Here is a 10,950-nt window from a genome sequence, read left to right as displayed (position 1 = left end):
TAAAGAAATGGATCTCACGGTGGTCTTAAGTTGCATTTCTTTAATGACTAATGATGTTTAGAATATTTTGATGTGATTACTGCCCACTTGCATATCCTCATTGGAGAAATACCTTTGAGATGATTTACCTATTGTTAAATTTGTTGTTGTTCTTGAGTTGTAACAGTTCTATATATAATTTGTATACTAGATCCTAATCAGATATATGATTTATATTTATTCCCATTCTGTGGGCTGTCTTCTAACATTCTTTTTTAAGGTGTTATGTATTTATTCATGAGACACACAGAGAGGAAGAGAGGCAGAGACAGAGGAAGAGGGAGAAGCAGCCCCTGCAAGGAGCCTGATGAAGACTTAATCCCAGACCCCAGGATCATGCCCTGAGCCAAAGGTGTCTGCCCAACCACTGAGCCACCCAGACGTCCCAAAGAAGATGTGGTTTATGTTTACAATGGAATATTACTCAGCCATTAGAAACGACAAATACCCACCATTTGCTTCAATGTGGACGGAACTGGAGGGTATTATGTTGAGTGAAATAAGTCAATCGGAGAAGGACAAATTTTCTTGATAGTTTTTGTCTAAAATATACATAAAATAAAATTACCATTTAAAAAATTTAAAGTGAATAAGTTAGTGGCATTTAGTAAATCAATGTTGTGCAATCATCACCCTATATCATTCCAGAAAAATTTCATAACCACAAAGGGAAATCTTATACACATTAAGCATTCAGTCCTAATTTCCCCATTTTTTCAGCTCTGATAACCACTAATCTGCTTTTTAGCTCATGGGATTCATCTATACTGGAATTTCAAATGGCTAGACTCATATATGGAATTTTGTTTCTGGATTCTTTTTTTAAGATTTTATTTATTTATTCATAAGACACACACACAGAGAGACAGAAAGAGAGAGAGAGAGGCAGAGACACAGGCAGAGGGAGAAGCAGGCTCCATGCAGGGAGCCCGATGTGGGACTTGATCCTGGGACTCCAGGATTACACCCTGGGCCAAAGACAGGTGCTAAACCACTAAGCCACCTGGGCTGCCCCTGGATTCTTTTAATTAAGGTAATGTTTTCAAGGTTTGCCCATGTTGTAGCATTCTTTTTATGACTGAATAATATTTCTTCATTTTTATTTTTTAGGCACTTGTTTTTTTTTAAGATTTTATTTATTTATTCATGAGAGACAGAGAGAGAGAGAGAGAGGCAGAGACACAGGCAGAGGGAGAAGCAGTCTCCATGCAGGGAGCCCGACGTGGGACTCGATCCCGGGTCCCCAGGATCCCGCCTTGCGCTGAAGGCTAAACCGCTAAACCGCTGAGCCACCGGGGCTGCCCTATTCCTTCATTTTTAATCCACTTATCAGCTGATTAGTATTTAGGTTGTTTCCACCCTTTGTTAACTGTGTTATAAACCTTTGTCTACAAGTTTTTATTTGAACACTTGTTTTTTTTCTTCTGTGTACATATCTAGGAGTACAGTTATGAGATAATATGAAAATTATGTTTTTAATTTGTTGAGGAACCATGTACACTGGTTTGTGAAGGCTGCTGTAACAGATCATAAATGGGATGGCTTAATCAACATTTATTGTTTCAAAGTTCTGGAGTCTAGAAATCACAAATAAAGATGTTGGCATGGATGGTTCATTCTGAGGGCTCTGAGGGAGAATCTTTTCTATGTCTCTCTCCTAGCTTCTGGTGTTTTTCTGGCAATCTTTGGTATTATAAATGCATTACCTCAATTTCTGCCTTATAAAAGACTGCTAAAAGAAATTAAAGAAGACCTGAATAAATACAAACACATTCTCAAAGTGATTCAGTTTGATCTCTGTTTCATTCCCAATAATTTTTTCTACAGAAATGGACAAGTCAGTTTGAAGTTCATATGGAATTGCAAGGAACTATGAATAAACAAAGCATTCTTTGTGAAACTCACATTTCATTAGGGAAATGCAAATCAAAATCACAATTAGATACTACTTCACACCCACTAGAATGGGTCTAATAAAAAACAGGGTAAATCAAATGTTGGTGAGGATGTGGAGAGATTAGAAACCTCATATGCTGCTCATGTGAATATAAAATGGTGCATCCACTGTTGAAAACAGTTTGATATTGTTAGAGGTTATATGTGTACCTCAACAATATATGGTGAAGTTTTAACTTCTATTACTTCATAATGTGACTTTATTTGAGAATAAGATCATTTGCACATACAACTAGTTAAATTAAAACAAGGATATACTGGAGTAGGGTGAACCCCTAATCCAATCTGATTGGAATCCTTATAAAAGAATGCCACATAAAACAGAAACACGGGGAATTAGTCATGTTAACATGAAGGCAGAAATTTCAGTGACAAGTCTTTTTTTTTAATAAATTTATTTTTTATTGGTGTTCAATTGCCAACATACAGAATAACACCCAGTGCTCAACCGGTCAAGTGCCCACCTCAGTGCCCACCACCCAGTCACCCCCATCCCCCGCCTTCCTCCCCTTCCATCACCCTTAGTTCATTTCCCAGAGTTAGGAGTCTTCCATGTTCTGTCTCCCCTTCTGATATCTCCCACTCGTTTTTCCCCTTTCCCCTTTATTCCCCTTCACTATTTTTTATATTCTCCAAATGAATGAGAACATATAATGTTTGTCCTTCTCCAATTGACTTATTTCACTCAGCATAATTCCCTCCAGTTCCATCCACGTCGAAGCAAATGGTGGGTATTTGTCATTTCTCATGGCTGAGTAATATTCCATTGTATACATAAACCACATCTTCTTTATCCGTTCATCTTTCGATGGACACCGAGGCTCCTTCCACAGTTTGGCTATTGTGGACATTGCTGCTAGAAACATTGGGGTGCAGGTGTCCCAGTGTTTCATTGCATCTGTATCTTTGAGGTAAATCTTTTACCTGCTTAGTTTGTTAAATTGATCTCTAGGTATTTTATTCTTTTAGATATTACTGTAAATATAATTGCTTTCTCAATTTTTTCAGATTGTTCATTATAGTTAGTGTATAGAAACAAAACTTAGTTTAGTGCATTAATCTTATCACCTGCAACTGCTAAATCTGTTCATTAACTCTAATAACTTTTTTGTAGATTATTTTAGACTTTCTATACATGGAATCATATTATTTGAAATAGACAATTTTCTTTCTTCATTTCCAGTTTGGATGCATTTTATTCATTTTCCTTTCCTAAGTTCTCTGGCTAGAATGCCCAGTAAATTGTTATATAGAAATGGTGAAAGCAAGTACATTTGTCTTATTCCTGATTTTAGAAAGTAAGCTTTTCAGTTATTCACTATTGAATATGATATTAGCAGTAAGTTTTCATAAATGCTCTTTATTATGTTGAGAAGTTCCTTCTATCCTTAGTTTTGTGAGTGTTTTTTTATCCTGAAAGAGTTTTGTATTTTGTCAAATTATTTTTCACATTAATTGTGATGATCACGTAGTTTTTCCTCTTCATTATATTAATATGGTTTCATTAAATTAATTGATTTTTTATGTTGAACCACTGTTGCATACCTGCAATAAATCCCATTTGATCATGGAATATAATATCTTTAATATGCTGTTGGATTTGATATTTTGTTGAGGATTATTGCATCTATATTCATAAACTCTATTGGTCTGTAATGTTCTTTCCCTATGAGGTATTTCTATGATTTAGCATCAGGATAATAGTGACTTATAGAATGACTTAGAAAGTCTTCCCTCATTTTCCATTCTTTGGAGTAGTTTGAGAATTGTTAATTCTTAAATGTTTGGTAGAATTCACCTGTTAGGTCATCTGGTCATCTAGGAATTCCCAGGAATTCCTTTGTTGTGTTTTTTTTTTATTATTTTAATTACTGACTCAATCTCCTTGCTTGCTTTAGGTCTCTTCAAATAGTCTACTTTTTCTTGAGTCAATATAGATTGTTTCTAGGAATTTGCCTATTTCACCAAGGCGATCTAATTTGTTAATGTATAATTGGTCATAGAATTATTTTATTTCTTTAAGCTTATTGGTAATTTCTATTTACTTATTTATAAAAATTTTATTTATTTATTAATGAGACACACACACACACACAGGGAGAGGCAGAGACACAGGCAGAAGGAGAAGCAAGCTCCATGCAGGGAGCCCGACATGGGACTCGATCCCGGGTGTCCAGGATCATGCCCTGGACCAAAGGCAGTGCTAAACCACTAAGCCACCCGGGCTTCCCTCCATATTTATTTTTAAAAAATATTTGTAAAATTTATTTATTCATGAGAGGCAGAGACATGGGCAGAGGGAGAAACAGGCTCCCTGCGGGGAGCCCAATGTGGGGCTCCATCCCAGGCCCCCAGGATCATGACCTGAGCCAAAGGCAGATGCTCCACCACTGAGTCACCCAGGTGACCCTCTCCATACTTATTTCTGATATTAGTAATTTAAATCTTTTTTCAAAGAACCAACTATTGGTTTTGTTGATTATCTCCATTCTTTTTCTATTCTTTATGTTGCTTATCTCTATTATACTCTGTAATTTTCCTTCCTTCTTCCAGATTTGGACTTAGCATTTTTTTGGTTCCTTGTCACTTAAGGTATAAAGCTGTGTTGTAGATTTGAGATCTCCCTCCTTCTCCTCCTCCTCCTCCTCCTCCTCCTCCTCCTCCTCCTCCTCTTCCTCCTTCCCCTCCTCCTCCTCTCTTCTTCTTCTTCTTCTTCTTCTTCTTCTTCTTCTTCTTCTTTCTTCTTCTTCTTCTTCTTCTTCTTCTTCTTCTTCTTCTTCTTCTTCTTCTTCTTCTTCTTCTCCTTCTTCTTCTTCTTCTGTAAGCTCCACACCTAGCATAGAGCCCAATGTGGGGCTTGAACTCACAACCCTGTGATAAATACCTGAGCTGAGATCAAACATTGGATACTTATCAGATTGAGTCACCCAGGCTCCCCAAGATGTTTCTTCTTTTCTTTAGTTGGGCTATCTACAATTATAAGTTTCCCTCTGAGGATGGCTTTCATTGAATTCCATATGTTTTTGATTACTGTGTTTTTTATTTATCCAAAAAAGTTTCTGTTTTTTAATATATATTTTATTTATTTCAGAAAGAGAGAGAGAGAGAGAGAGAGAGCACAGGATGAGCAAGGGGAGGGGCAGAGGGAGAAGCAGATACCCCATTGAGCAGGAAGCCTGATGTGGGTCTTGATCCCAGGACCCCTGGGATCATGACTTGAGCCAAAGGCAGATGTCTAACTGACTAAGCCAATCAGGCACCCCATCCAAAGTAGTTTCTAATTACACTTGTGATTTCTTCTTTGAGCTGGCAGTTGTTTGAGAGTGCATTTGATTTCTACTTGTGAATTTTCCAGCTATTTTTTGTTATTGATTTCTATTTTTAATTCATTGTGATTGGAATAGATACATTTCATGATTTCAATTTTTAAAAAATATTGAAAATTGGAGCTTAAGAAAATAGTGGAGCAGGAGTCCCTAAGCTCACCCCATCCCATGTTTATAACTAGATGTCTCTCACGTGCATGTAAATAAACCATAAAGAGCAACTGGAAGACTGGAAGAACAATCTTCATAACTAAATGTAGAGAGGAAACCACATTGGAGAGGCTACTAAGGGCAGAAAAGTGATCAGAGCTGCCCACAGGAGGGAGGGGGCTGCAAGTGTGCAGAGGAGAAAGAACTTGGGAGTCCACATAGTGAAGATGAATCCCCATAACCTCTGCCTTTGAACACTATGACTTTATATAATCAGCAGAACTTGGAGTCTGGAGCTTTAAAAGCCAATTGACTCAGCAAGGGGGTGGTAGTGATAGCTCAGACTCTGCTCTTAAGGAGACAGCAGCCTGCAGAGACAATATAGAACTAACAGTTTGCACAACTCTTGGGTAAAATTGGAGCAAGATTTATTTATTCTGATTTTGGAGCATGTAGGAGGAATTCTCTGGGAATGAAGGAGCTGGAAGGAACAGTTTTCCTCCCCCCACCTACCCCAGAATAAACACAGTGAGGCAGCTGCTGCACAGACACTTGATACCTAACCTGCTAACAGTGCAACTTTTCTCGTGCATTCTCTTCAGGACTCAACCACCCCAAGCCAGCTGGCCTTGGCCCTAAGCTTAGAGCAAATTTTGCTAAAACCTCTGCACTGCTCCCCCAGATCTCCTGAGGTCAGGCCCCCTCAGAGCTGGGATGCCTGTGTCTCACTAATACCACAGAGAGCAAGCACAGCCCACAACAGGCAGAGAGTCAATGCAGATGTCTAAAGTGAAAAAAAGTGATTCAGCTACAATGGCAGAATGCAAGCAACGCACACAGGAACTCTCCTGAAGTGCCAGGTTCTGGTGAACAGGAAACAATGCACTACAGGACACTCCAGGGCCTCTTCATAAAGTCACTACTTTCAAGAGCAGACATAGCAGACTTTCCTAACACACAGGAACAGACACAGAGAGGTAGATAAAATGAAGAGACAGAGGAATATATCACAAATGAAAGGACAGGATAAAATCACAGCAAGAGATCTAAGCTAAACAAAAATAAGTAATATGTGGGCACCTGGGTGGCTCAGTTGATTAAGCATCTGCTTTCAGCTCGGGTCATGATCCCAGGATCCTGGAATTTAGTCCTACATCAGGCTCCCTGCTCCATGAGGAGCCTGCTTCTCTCTCCCCTTCTGCCTGCCACTCCCCCGCTTGTGCTTTCTCTCTCTCTGTCAAATAAATAATAAATAAATAAATAAATAAATAAATAAATAAATAAGTAAATAAAATCTTTTAAAAACAGAGATAAGTAATGTGCCTGATAGAGAATTTAAAGTAGTTCAGTAATTCTGGAATTTAGAAAGGGTGGAAGATATCAGTGAGACCTTTGACAAAGAGATAAAAAAATTACTTATAAAAGATTAAGAACTCAATAAATGAAATTAAAAATAAAATGAATGGAATAGATAGTAAACTGCAGGAGGCAGAGGAACATATCAGTGGCCTGAGGAATAGAGTAATAGAAAGCAATCAAGCTTAACAGGTGAGAGACAAACAAATATTACATAATGAGAATAGATTTAGAGAAATCATTGACACCATTAAGCACAATAATATTCACATTTTATAGATCCAAGAAGGAATATACAGGAAGTGGGAGAGAGAAAATGTATTTGAAAAGAGAATAGCTGAAAACGTCCGGTATTTGAGGAAGGAAACAGAGAACCAGATTCAGGAGACGTAGAGTTTCCTCCAATAACCCAACCCAAGGATGTCCATACTAAGACACATAGTAATTAAAATGTTAAAATAAAGTGAAAAAGAATTTTAAAGTTTGCAATACAAAAGAATGGAGTTGAATACAAATGAAACCCCTTATGGCTATTAGCTGATTTTTTGAGGATAAATTTCGCAGGCCAGAAGAAAGTGGCATTATATAGGCAAAGTGCTGAAAGAGAAAAATATATGGCCAAGGATATCCTATCCATCAAGGCTATCATTCAGAATGGAAAGAGAGATAGTTTCAAGACAAACAGAAGTTAAGAGAATTCATGACCACTAAACCACTCATATAAGAAATGTTAAGGGGAGCCTTGTGAGTATAAAACAAAGATCATAACTAAGAGTAAGTGTTGTTCCAACCAGTACCCTTATATTATGAGTCCTCCTTGCTATCTCCAAAGCTGTAAAAGATGCAGTGGACCAAAGTCTGAGATCCTGCTTCTGGTGGCTGGCATTCTTATTGTCTTTGTCTTCCTCCATGCAGTAGAAATTTTCACTTGAGATTGGTAGTCAGATCTTCCTCTTGACATAAACCACTAAGTTACTGGAAATTTGTTATAGCAGCAACAGGAAACAGATACTATAACAATAATAATACTGATAGTAATTAACATTTATTGAATGATTGTTATGAGCCAAAAACCATTTAAGATTAAATGAAGAATGGGGTGTCTGAGTGGTTCAATTGGTTAAGCATCTGCCTTTGTCTCAGGTAATGATCTCAGGGTCCTGGGACCAAGCCTTTAGCAGAGTTCCTGCAGGGAGTCTGCTGCTCCCTCTTCCTCTGCCGCTCTCCCAGGTCATGCTCTCTTCTCTTCTCTCTCTCTCAAATAAACAAAATCTTTGAAAAAAAAGATTAAATGAGGAATAATAAATAATGATGACATTGATAAAAATCATAATACTTAATTTTCATTGAGGCCTTGATATATGCCAATCATTATTCTAAGATTTACACGTGGTTTATTTCACATGGGTGGTTCAGTGGATGAGCATCTGCCTTCAGCTTCTTATCATAAGCCAGTGAGATTGTTGTTGTTGTCACCATTTTGTACACAAGGAAAATGAATCAAAATTTCAAAATTTGCTCGATTACCAACTATTAAGATACAGAGATGAAATTAGATCCAAAATAGTCTTACTGTAGAACTTATATTTTTAACCTAAGTATTTTTTAATTTTTAATAAGTTGGGTTTCTCATTTATTACAAGGTGCAAGGTTTGTTTTTTGTTTTTTTGTTTTTTTGTTTTGTTTGTTTGTTTGTTTGTCAGACAGGGAATCTCTTTCTACTCCAGGCAGAAATTGCCCAAGGTGGAGGAAGGGGAGAGAAGAGAAGGAAGGAGTGAAGGTCAGAGCAGGAAGCATGTGGTATCTATACCTAATAGTAACTCATGTGACCTTTTAAATTCTTATCCCAATGGCTAGTGTGGTATCAGTCACACAATGAATACTCCATCAGAAAAAATTATTATTATTAACATCAATGCAGTATATACTACATGATAGTTACTATGCTAAATTCTTGACATGTATCAAATCAATTCACACCTCTTATAATCCTTGTTTTATCTATGAAGGATGGAGCCACAGAGCAATAAAGTGACTTGTCCACATTTACATCTAAAAGCCAAAGCTGGCATTCAAATCCAGACCAGTGGAAACTCAAGTCTGTGCTCAAGGGGCAGCCCGGGTGGCTCAGTGGTTTAACATCCCTTCAGCCCAGGGCATGATCCTGGGGACCCAGGATGGAGTCCCATGTCGGGCTCCCTGCATGGGGCCTGCTTCTCTCTCTGCCTCTCTCTCTCTCTCTCTGTGTGTGTCTCTTGTGAATAAATAAATAAGATCTTTTTTAAAAAGTCTGTGCTCAAGAACTCCTGATTGGTTGATGGTTACTCTATCACTTGAATTTAAGCATAGTGAAGGTGGAATGGCAGTGCACACAAATAACCTTGTAATGCTGGATTGGAAATCTGTTGTGGTCATTTTGTTGCTGCTACTGCCATCCTGTATGACCCAAGAGCAATTGTTTAACCATTCTGCTTAGAGGTTAGCCAACTCTGTAATGCAAACAGTTCTTTATGTCCTCCTTGTGCTATGGTTATAGGGAGAACAGGAAAATAATTTAGGAGGATAAATGCCATGATATTGAAAAGAAAGATACTAGATAGATAATTCAAGGAAAGGCTAAACTTATAGGGTTTTATGGCTTTTTAAAAAAGATTTATTTATTTATTTATTTATTTATTTATTTATTTATGAAAGAGAGAGAAAGTGTGCATGTGTGGGGGTGGAGGGGCAGAAGGAGAGGGAGAAAGTGATAATTTTAAGCAGGTTCCACATTTAGTGTGGAGCCTGACATAGGGCTCGATCTCATGATCCTGAGATCATGACCTGAGCCAAACCTAAGTCTGATGTTTAACCAACTGACCCTCAGGCACTCCAGGGTTTTAGTTTATTGTGTAATTTATTTGTATCCAGAGTGATCCTTTCCAAACACATTCTCATTAAGAAACAAGTTTTCCTGCTTAAAGTGGTTCTATTTTAGTGGAAGACACTGTCATGTCTTGAATAATGCAAAATAATAATTTCTGTTATCAGAAAGGAGCTGGTAGACAAATGCAGGGCCTATTTGTATTTTTTTCACTCTCAGCTGCCAAAATTTGTTTTTAACTAATCAAGATGTATTCCTAAATCTCACTGATTTATCAGCTTTTGTGAACAAAACCACAATGCTTATAATATCTCATCAAGTTAATATCAACTTCTGGAAATCAGCCTTGGGGCCCAAGCAAAGATATCCCTCAAAAACACTCTGCAATGATAAGTGTCTTTGGAGGATGCTGATGTGTATTTCAGGAGATAGGAATCCTATATTGGGCCTGTTAAAGACTCACAAGATATCCTTAGGTAAATCTTATCTCTTTTGTTCCTCCCCCTTAATTTACCTATGCAATGGACATAATGAAAACTTCCATTGGGTACCATCTGAACTTCTATAAGGCCAATGGGGCAATCATCAAAGAAACATATTGCTGATTAAGTCACTCACTTAATAAATATTTATTAAGGAACTACTTTGTGTCTGGTACTGCTCTTGGTGTTGGAGCTATAGCAGTGAATAAGTCAGACAAAACTTCTGATCTCATAAATACTATAAAGAAAAATAATATATTAAGAAGATGGTAGGGCACCTGGGTGGTTCAGTGGATGAGCATCTGCCTTCAGCTCAGGTCATGATCCCAGAGTCCTGGGATTGAGTTCTGCAGCAGGCTCTCTGCAGGGAGCCTGCTATTCCCTCTGCCTATGTCTCTCCTCCTCTCTGTGTTTCTCATGAATAAATAAATAAAATATTTTTTAAAAAGAAGATGAAGTATGGTTGGAGAAGGCTTAATGTTTTATATAGGATGGCTGGGGAAAGCCTGTTTGAGGAGAACATATTTAAGCAGACAGATGAATAAAGTGAGGAAGTGATATCTGGGAGAAAATTATGCCATGCAGAGACAATGGTACTTAAAAGACCCTGCAGTGGTGCCATATACAGGATGTTCAACAAACAGCCAAAGAGGACAGAGTGATTGGTATAGAGTGAGTAAGGTCAGGGAAAAGGTAAGATGTCAGGCGAGAGAGGTTTCCAGGTTTCCATGCAGATACCTACAGGTAATGGTAAAGGGTTCAGATTTAATTCTTTTTT

The sequence above is a fragment of the Canis aureus genome, chromosome X (genome assembly GCF_053574225.1).
Source record: "Canis aureus isolate CA01 chromosome X, VMU_Caureus_v.1.0, whole genome shotgun sequence".
Lineage (NCBI taxonomy): Eukaryota > Metazoa > Chordata > Mammalia > Carnivora > Canidae > Canis > Canis aureus.
This window is presented reverse-complemented; position numbering follows the sequence as displayed.